Source organism: Hydra vulgaris, chromosome 11 (assembly GCF_038396675.1).
Source record: "Hydra vulgaris chromosome 11, alternate assembly HydraT2T_AEP".
Taxonomy (NCBI): Eukaryota; Metazoa; Cnidaria; class Hydrozoa; order Anthoathecata; family Hydridae; genus Hydra; species Hydra vulgaris.
This window is the reverse complement of record NC_088930.1, coordinates 45,680,549-45,690,443: the sequence shown is the minus strand read 5'-3', so window position 1 is coordinate 45,690,443 and position 9,895 is coordinate 45,680,549. Positions and strand designations below refer to the sequence as shown.

Here is a 9,895-nt window from a genome sequence, read left to right as displayed (position 1 = left end):
CTATTGTTATGACATCAGGTATAATAGATTTTCTGCCTAAAGATCAGTTACCTCACCTGGAAAAGTCAGCTTTTATATGTGCAGTTTTTTATGCTCCATGGTATTTACGTTCATACAAAGCAGAATATGCTGTTAAGAATGATTTCCTGTCATTCAAGTCAGCTTATGTTATACAACAAGAGTTTGATGTCAAAATTGGCAATGCTTTTCTAAAATTTTTTCAGCAACACTCTTGGTACCTTGCCCCAAAGGTTGCTGTGTTAATACTGGCAGATCCAGATTTTGAAGAGAAGCTTGCAGTTCTAGACAAGCTGTTGACCTTTGAGGTACCAGATATCAACACTATTCCCAATGGTAAACCTGATGCTGTCCTAGTTTTACCAACCTCTGAGGTAACAGAGTTGATTACAGAGGAAAGTTGGGCTCTTTTCATTGTTCTAGGCATACAGGACGAAATTCCTACCTGGAAAACAGGTTTAGCTGCTGGAAAGCTGGAGGAAAATGATTCCTATATATCATTTTGTGAGTTTGTAAAATCTCTAAATGTTACAAATGACCCAGCAGAGCGGAATATCAATCTTATACAAAGATATATCAGTAGCACATTAAAGGAGGACAAAAAACAAGATATACTGCTAGTTGTCAGAGAGCACAGGGCATTAATATCATTAGAAGCTGACCAAAGTGCACTGGCCAAATTGTAAAATATCTGTTATAGTAACAATATTAGATTTTAAACTAAAAAATACCTTTACTAACTTTTTTATTTCTTCATTTTCAAAAAGAATATTTTTTTTCAGAAAAAACAACGATTTCTCGTATTTGCGTAAAAACCTAAAATCATCTTCCAGCACTAAATATGGTCCTAGAGAGTTCAAATTTGGTTTATATACTTCTTTTTATGTATAGAACAGGTATTTATACCGCGACCTTTGATTTTCTGAAAATTGTGATATTTTGGCATGGCCTAATATATACGATCGGGATCATCAATTAAAATTATATCAAGAAAGTTATGCTTGAAAGTAAGTTTATAAACTGCTTTTAATAAAAAACAGTCGTTTATAGTTTCTAAAAATTCTCGGCTTGAAACTGGTCCTTTACCACAACACATACTTCCTGTATCATCCCAAAAGATATCAAGGTAGTTTAGATCACCCATTATTAATAAGTTAGTTAAATTTTTTCTATTGGCTAATCTATGCGCTTCTCTAATTGAGTCATAAAATATTTTGTTTAGGTCATATGAAGCATGAGGGTGTCTGTATAAACAACCAACTAAAATAGCATTTGAACCAATGCTGACCTTGCACCAAATTTGCTCACTATCTAAGTAGAAAGATATCCATCTCACGAGATAAAAGATCATTTTGCACATAAACTACTACTTCTCCGCCCCTGATAGTTCTTCTATTATTGAAATAGGATGTGTAATTTTCTATATTGCGTTCAGAGGTACTGTTGAACCAAGTCTCAGTAATGCCTATAATGTGCGTAAAACTAAACTGTTCAATTCTTACGATGAACTCATCTCATTTATTGCGTATAGCATATAGATGTTGCATTAAAATAAAAACACTTTACAGAAGACATAAAACTTTTCTTTTCCTTAAATTTTTTAAAACAATTTTTATGTATGTTCTTAGAGTTACTGACTTTCTTTTTATCTGAGCTCAAACAATCTAAGTGTGCCAAAGCGTATGCCCCAATAACCTTTCTTTCCATACTTTGTTCCCCATTTAAGCTTTTTATTTGATCCTTCTAATTCATTTGGAAGATCATTGTTTCTATTGTTTCTTTCAATTTTAAGTTTGGTTTCAATTAATCTTTCATTTTCAATTCGATCTCCCAGTGGGCATCGAACGTCGTTTGGACGTTTAACGGACGTCCAAACCAGGTCCGTTCGTCCATTAGTAGAACCAGACGTCCAATGGACGTCCATTAGTAGAACCGGACGTCCAATAGACGTCCAGTAGTCATCTAATATACGTATGTGTGTTCAGCTCTAACGCGGAATTGCGTCAAGGTACTTAATAAACGTTGTGATTAGTTAGCAAAAAAACTGATTATTCTTCTAAATGTGCCAAAAGAACTGATTATTCTTCCAAATGTGCCATTTGCTTTCAAAATCGTTTTATTTAAGCTATTTTATGAAATATATTTTCTGCAACGAAATTTAAAATTATGAAACGCTCTGTGTCTGCAAAAAATATTGTTGACAACGAAAGGTGAGTTTATGTTTCATAATTTTTTTATAAATATGATTTTAATTTAAAGATATACTTATATAAAATAATAATAATAATGGAAATATAAAATGATAACAGTAACAAACTGAAGTTTTTAATTCAAAAAATCGATAAACTATCTTTAATTAAAAGAAGCTCATTGAATTTTGCTTTATAATTTTATAGCGTAATTATTATATTAAAAATAAAAGTAATAACATTATTGTATATTAAATGTTATATCTTTTTATTAATGGATGCAAATTATTGGTTATAAATGTGCTCTAATAAATAATTCATTAAACGTCAATGTATAATATCACATTTATGTGATTATATTGATTATAATATATGAATATATAATTTATATGAATATATAATTTATATGAATATATAATTTATATGAATATCACATTTATAACCAATAAGTTGCATCCTTATAAAGCTAATCTATCTTTTACTTTATAATTTATATTATTATTGTCATTGTTTTTTCTAAACTCTAGTCGACTAGACTATAAAAAATTTTAAGTAACTATGTTTCCTCCTTAAAGAACGTAGTCACTTCATATCTTTTTAACTCATGAAACAACGTATTATTTTAAAACTGAGCCTAAAAGTTAAGGAAAGGACTCTTAAACAAACGTCTGCTAGTTATTTTCTCATTCTATTTTTTAAAAATCAAACGCTGGAGAAAGAATAGGAGTGCAGTTCTAGATCTATTCAAACAACAATGTGAAAAGTTAGAACTACCAATACAATAATCTCCAAATAATAGTTATGTTTCATCTGCATTTACTTCATACAATGATGATCAATATTCAAATTCACCACTGGAGTTTATTTATTATGATAGAACTGTCCAGATTGACCATACTAGTATTTAAAATGGCGAACACTATCAAAGTAGCTGTTCTGACTCAGAATTTGGTTATGGTAGTATTGTGACTGACACAATTCTTCAAAAACATCTAAAAAATTGGGCTATGAAACATGGGTGTACAAGACTATGTGTTAAAGATATTTTAGACATACTAATATCTATTGGTCATGAAATCTAATATCTATTGGTCACCAAAAAGCAAATTAAAACCAGACCATTAGGGGGCAGCCAGTATATTTATTATGGAATAAAATTTACAACACCAATGGAGGAATTTTTGAAAGATTTTGTAAATGATTATTTTACTTACATCCAACCTTCTTTTAATTAACAATAATACTTATTTTGTTTATCTTTTTGCTATAACCTGTGATGCACCAGTCAGGGCTTTATTAAAAGGAATAGTTTAGCATACAGGATATTATGCTTGCGAGAGATGTACAAAGAAGGATTTTGTTTTCAAAAATCGCGTGTGCTATAGTTATGCAGAGGTATATTTATGAGAACCAATGAAATATATTTATGAGAACCATTGATGCATTACAATCCTTTAGTTATGGTTTATCTGATTTATCAGGCAAATGCCATCAGACATCTATACTTGTCTTACTTCTGTTTAATGTTAACATGATAAATGTTTTTGCTTTAGACTATATGCACATGATATGCTTAGGGATTACACGCAGAATTTTAAATTATTTCAAAGGGCATTATAAAGATATATTTAATGGAGAACTGTCCTCTACACAAATAATGCAAGTGTCACAAAATTTGTTATTGTTACGAGGAAAACTACCAAGCAAATTTATATGACAACCTCAGTCTTTAGTTGAGCTAGATAGATGGAAAGCGACTGAGTTGCGAAGCTTTCTTTTATATTATGGCATTGTGGCGTTAAAGGGCATATGTAATCCTAATAAGTCTCTCTTTAGCAGTTAGATTTTTGTGAGAGGAAAATAAAGATTCTCGTATTCATTATTTAAATTTTTCAAAAGGGCTTGAATTATTCTGTAACCAATTCTCCGGAACATTATGGGAAATCATTTTGTGTGTACAATGTACATGGACTCCTATACATTGTTGATAATATTGAATTTTTTGAACAACTACTTGATGCAATATCAGCATTTCGGTTTGAAAATTTGCTTCAAAAATTAAAGCAGTTTGTTAAAAGCAAAAGCAACCCAGTGGCACAGTTGACAAAAAGGTTTAGTGAAATTGAAATTTTTAAAGAAAATAAATTTTATTAGTACTAAAATATCCACTAAAGCTAAGGACAGTTTATTTTTAGTGCGAAGAGAAGTTGTTTTTATTCTTAATAAACTTAAAGATGAAAATTTTCAATGTGATTATTATGGTGGAGATGTTTTAGAAAAATTTTCTGATTTTTTTTATAGACTCTAAGCAACTTTATGTTTATATGATTAAAGGAAACATTAAGCCTTTGAAATGTGTAAAAAAAGTAAACAAACTATTGAGAAAATCTTGTTGTTTCCCATATAAAAATGAAACTTAATCATACCATTGCTCAGTAATGTTACTGGACATTAGTCATAAATACTTTGCAGTTTTAAATAATAAAAAGTCTTTTTATAACTATTTTAACCTGTAGTAAAAAATGAAAAGTTTCTTTGCTCATTTTTTTAAAGTTTTTTTTCTAAATATATTTGGCATATTTTTATTTATAAAATAAATAAATTCAATATAAAAAATATTCAATTTATTTGTTCATTAAAATTTGTTATTAAAAATCTTAAAAGTGTTAATTTTTAGATTTTTTCTTTCTAAGGAATTTATAATTTTTATTTTATCCATGTTTTGAACAATATGTTTCATTAACTGAATCTTTTCTTTTGACTGTTTTTGCTGTATATATGGATTCTGACTGATTTTTTACCATAGATATTGGTCAGTGCATATTATCATTGAAAATGAAAGACAAACAAGAACTATGTGTCCTTGTATTTGGGTTAATCCAATCAAGGATTGTATATACTGGCCTCTAAAAGGTAAACCTCTCGGTGTATATATAGCTGATTGGTCTATTCCAGGAAGCGACTGGAAATGTTTGAAAGTTATCAAAACAATACTAGAATCTGGTACAAAAAATGAAGCAGATCAAATGATGAGATCAACTACAGAATCTTCTGATTCAGAGGAAGATAATAGGTGAGTAGTCTTGCTAAAGTCTTGTTGTTTAGTCGTAGCCTATTAGTAATAAGAATCTGGTTTTATTGAGAAAATAGTTTTATACTCTCATATTTGCTTTCTATGATAATAATCTAATTGTGTATTTAGTATTAAAAATATTGTATGTACAAAATAATTTCAATCTTTTAAAATAAGATTTTAACAATTTTTTTCCTGCCAAGAATACATCAACATCCTTTGCAAGAGCATGTTACAAGTCCTATTTCAAAAAAGAAACATTCAGGAGGGCTTGAAAAATGTTTTCCTGTTGATTTTGATTTAAGAAGTCAAAGTACTCCACTAAGGAAATCTGTAAAAACAAAAAAAAAAATCTTTTGAATCTGTGCCTACTACTTCAAATATCTCTCGAAGTTCCTTTAAACTTAAAGATGGAGGGTAAGTTTTAAAGAAATGTCTAATAAATGTAGGTTTAATTTTTTTGTTTTATGATTTAAATTAAATTTTTTCATTTATTATTTGTTTGTGGTCTATCAGAGTTCCGGTATGTGTCTTTGATGGAAACAAGTTCAATCAAGGATAATGAAGCATTGATCTTAGAAAAACTTTTAGAGAGTTATATACATCTTACACCCAAATGCTCCGAAGAAATAAAAAAATTTAATTCTTTTTTTGACTTTGATGAAGAAGAATCTAAATTAGAAGAAAAAGGTTATATGAAAATGAAAGTTAAAAAAAAAAAAACTTGAACAGTTTTAGGAGTTTTTGCACTATAACAAGTTCATGGCACTCAGGGAAAACCAGAGAAAAGTTTTTAAAATTTAGAAAATCAGGAAATACCTTAAAAAGTCATGGAATTTTTCTTGAAAATCTTTTAAATCAGGGAAAACTTAGGGAATATTTTTTATTTTAATATTTAGAGTGAAGTTACTTTGCAGTATCCAGTTTTATTAATTTTTTTTTAATATTGAAAGTTGCTCACTACAGTGGTTTTATAACATTTATAATATATAGTAGCTATATGTTTAGATAAATGGATTACTGTAGTAACTGTATATTTTGGGAACAAGGATTCAGTTGTGAAAGTAATATATCCTTCAAAATAAACAGGGAATAAAATATAAACTTGCGGAAAATAGATTTTCAAAACTGCCATGAACCCTGTGTAAGATGTCACATTCTTTCCAGTACCATTGAATATTATATTTCAATTGGTTGATCACTATTGTCTAAATATGAAAAAAATAACAATGTTTTTTGACTAAAACAATATATAATATATACAATATATACTTTTTTAATAGAAATTGCAGTTAAGGTCAATTGGTGGCAGGAGTGTGAGAAATTCAGTCAAGAGTGGTTTAGATGCTTACAAGTTCTCTGCAGCAACAGTTCAGCAAAGACGGCCTCAAAGGCAAACGTACTTTTGTTAAAAAAGATCATTACAAATGTCTTATAGGAAAAAATTATATTTAGTATAGGGTTTTTTATTTTAATTTTTTTTTACCTGGACAAGCCTTGTGTGCTGGATTTATTACAATTATTTATTACAAATATTCTTAATTGTTTTAAAACATCTTGCTTTTTTTTATTTATGCTACAAATGTTTGGCCTATTGTTCCAGTTGACTTTTTTAGTTTTTATAAGAGCTAAAAGTATTATATTTGAAAAATAATTTAAAATGTTTAGATTGTAAGGTGTTGTTTAATATAAAGAAAGGAATTACTTGAATTAATGAAGTTTTGTTATTAAATAATGTTGCAATTAAGTAATTTTATTTACAAAAAAATTATACATTTTTTTATAGGAGCAATAGTTGATCCAGCGAAAGACGATTTTACTAAAAGCTCTGTTGATTACCTTATTGGTGATTTATTAAAAAGAGCTGTTAAAAAAGTGGTTGTCCCAAACACACCTGAACATGACTTCATTTAATTAAAGGATTATTTAATAATTTTTATTGTTTGTGATTTTTATGGTTATGTTTTTAAATTTTGTGGTAAAATTTAAATTTTTCGGATATGTGAATAAAGCAATTTGTTTTCTTTTGTTGATCATATAGGGTGTATAGTTTATAAATAGTTACGCCAATGTCTTACAGTTCCAAAAATATTTTATTGTTGCTAAAGAGAAATATTCCTGGAAAAAAATCTTTGATGGAATTTGATTTAATAAAATGATTGACTTTAATACATTTGAAATTATTAGCATTTCAAAAAAAGTTTTATTTAATTATTTTTATACCTATACATTTTTTGTCAGCTTAATAAAATGTGAATTCTCTACCATAAAGGCGTTAGTTATCATAAATGTTGTAACATGGTAATGCTTCCCAAATAATGGATGTTATTTCACTTAATCGTCTAGAATAACCAATCATCAAACTCAGAAAGAGCATTCGTAAATAAAGGTAAAACAGCAGTATCACTTTAAATATGTTTCATAAAAATAAGTTCGCTAATTTTTGTAGTAATAAAAATGTATGATTTTTCATATCAACCGAAATTTGTTCTTTATGATTTTCTTAGGTTTAGTTTCTTAAATTTATTATGTAAAGTTTATAAATTTTTTTTACAAATATCGACTTATGGAATTAAATTTAATCAGACAATCAAGAACTCAATATACATAGTTACGGTATACTTTTTTCTATTTTCTGTCCGATCAACAGTATTTGATTTTGAAAACTTTATGATGATTATTTTTAAAGTTTAATTTTTTTTATAGGATTAGTTGATCAATACAAAGCTACGAATAGTACGATCACCGATAGTAATAGTAGCGCTCAATATATCAATTTATTTAAATTATTTATCTATATTATCTATCAATTTGATAAAAATATCAATCAGCAATAATAGTTATCATTGATTCACGAGGTGCGAGGTATGCAATATACGCGAAACTGTACACGAAAAATTAACGTTGAAATCAAAACAAAACTTGATAAATTTCCGATGTATATATAGTCAGCAAAATTTCAAAAATCTGAAATTACTTATTTGTTTTGTATAATTTATTGTTATTTTAGAATACATTTATTTTGCTATATTTACGTGTTAATATTGTTTTCGTTTGGTAATTAGTTTAAAAAAAGTTATAGTACTTCGAATATTATTCAATACAGTATTTTACCCTAATCCTCACATACGTGCTTACATATGTGAGTACGTACTTTGTATTAGTATTAAGTTTATCGTAGTATATAGTATCGTAGTTGAAGTTAAACACAATAGTATGTACTACAGTGTATTTAATTAAAAATATTAAACAACCGTGGAATTTCTAATCAATATGTAGGTCAATTGAACGACCAAATAAAGTTTAAACGGGACTTACATATGACGTCCATGTGACGTCCTTATGTTAGTTTGACGTCGAATGGACGTCCAAAGGACGTCCATTTGACATCATAATTTAGGTCCATATAAAGACCGTTTCGGACGGACGTCTTGTGTTACATTTGGTACGTCCACCGGACGTCTAATCAACGTCTATAATGGACGTCCATTCGTCCAAAAAAGACGTCTTTTGGACGTCTATAAGACGTCCCCATGCCCACTGGGCTGGCATTATTTATATATTTTGTAAGGCTTCAAAATGTTTCAACTCTTTAGCGTTAAAGATGTTCGTTGTGTGGCATAATCCTTAAATTCTAAGAGTATTAGCGGGGGAGGAGGACTCTAATCAGCTTGACTTAGGGATTTATTCAATCGATTTCCTGGTGTTGTTGTGTCTTTATACATTTCTGTATATATACCATTACTGTTCATCATAGTCTTTCTTTTTTTTTATTCTTACTTGTTTCTTAACATCTTCTCTTCTTAACTTTAGAGCATTTAGAATTTTATGAACTATTTGGGTGTCTGAATCGTTTTCCACTGCGTCTTGTTCTGGTACTCCTCCGATTAAAACATTGTTTTCAACTCTGTTTTTCTCTCTTTTTTCTTTCTGGATAGTAGCAATTAGTGCTGCATTATTCTCTTTAGAGGCTTTTCCAGAGTGACTGTATTTTACACGGTTTAGGTATGTATAAACAGTTTATAATTAGTTAAGTTTCTAAATTGTGTAAAAATTATAACTTTGTTTTTATAAAACAAAGTAAAAATTTTTTTTACTTTATTCCACTTTATTCGGCACTTTATTCCAAAAACTTATAATAAGTTTTTGGAATAAAGTAAATTCGGCACTTTTCCAGAAACTTACTTATAGTACTATGTGTATTTACTTTATTCCAAAAACTTGCTTATAGTAAAATTTTGGAAAAAAGTAAAGTGGATTAATGTAAAAAAGATTATGACTTACGTATCAGTAAGATTTTAGAATAAAGATAACTTGCCGAAACCCGGGATTGAACCAGGGACCTTCAGATCTTCAGTCTGACGCTCTCCCAACTGAGCTATTTCGGCTTACAGGAATGGACATTATTTTATTAATAAACCAAAATTGTGCAAAAAAACGTTAAATCGTATCGTTGAGAGATAATTCAATTTTCGTTTATTGCAACACATAATTGACTATTATTTTATCAAATACTAACGGACTTGAAAATTTAGAAAGTTTTAAATTAGTAAGTTATCGTTTTTAAATTGATGCACCAAATAAACATTTTACTCGCACAAATATGTCGTCAACC

At 28.6% G+C, this 9,895-nt stretch overlaps 1 non-coding gene across 1 annotated transcript; it reads right to left on the bottom strand.

Moving 5' to 3' along the window:
- Nucleotides 1-9,595: 9,595 nt before the first annotated feature.
- Nucleotides 9,596-9,668, bottom strand: trnaf-gaa (transfer RNA phenylalanine (anticodon GAA)). Its single transcript has one exon. It is a non-coding gene; the product is annotated as a tRNA-Phe (tRNA).
- Between the last annotated feature and the right edge of the window lie 227 nt (nucleotides 9,669-9,895).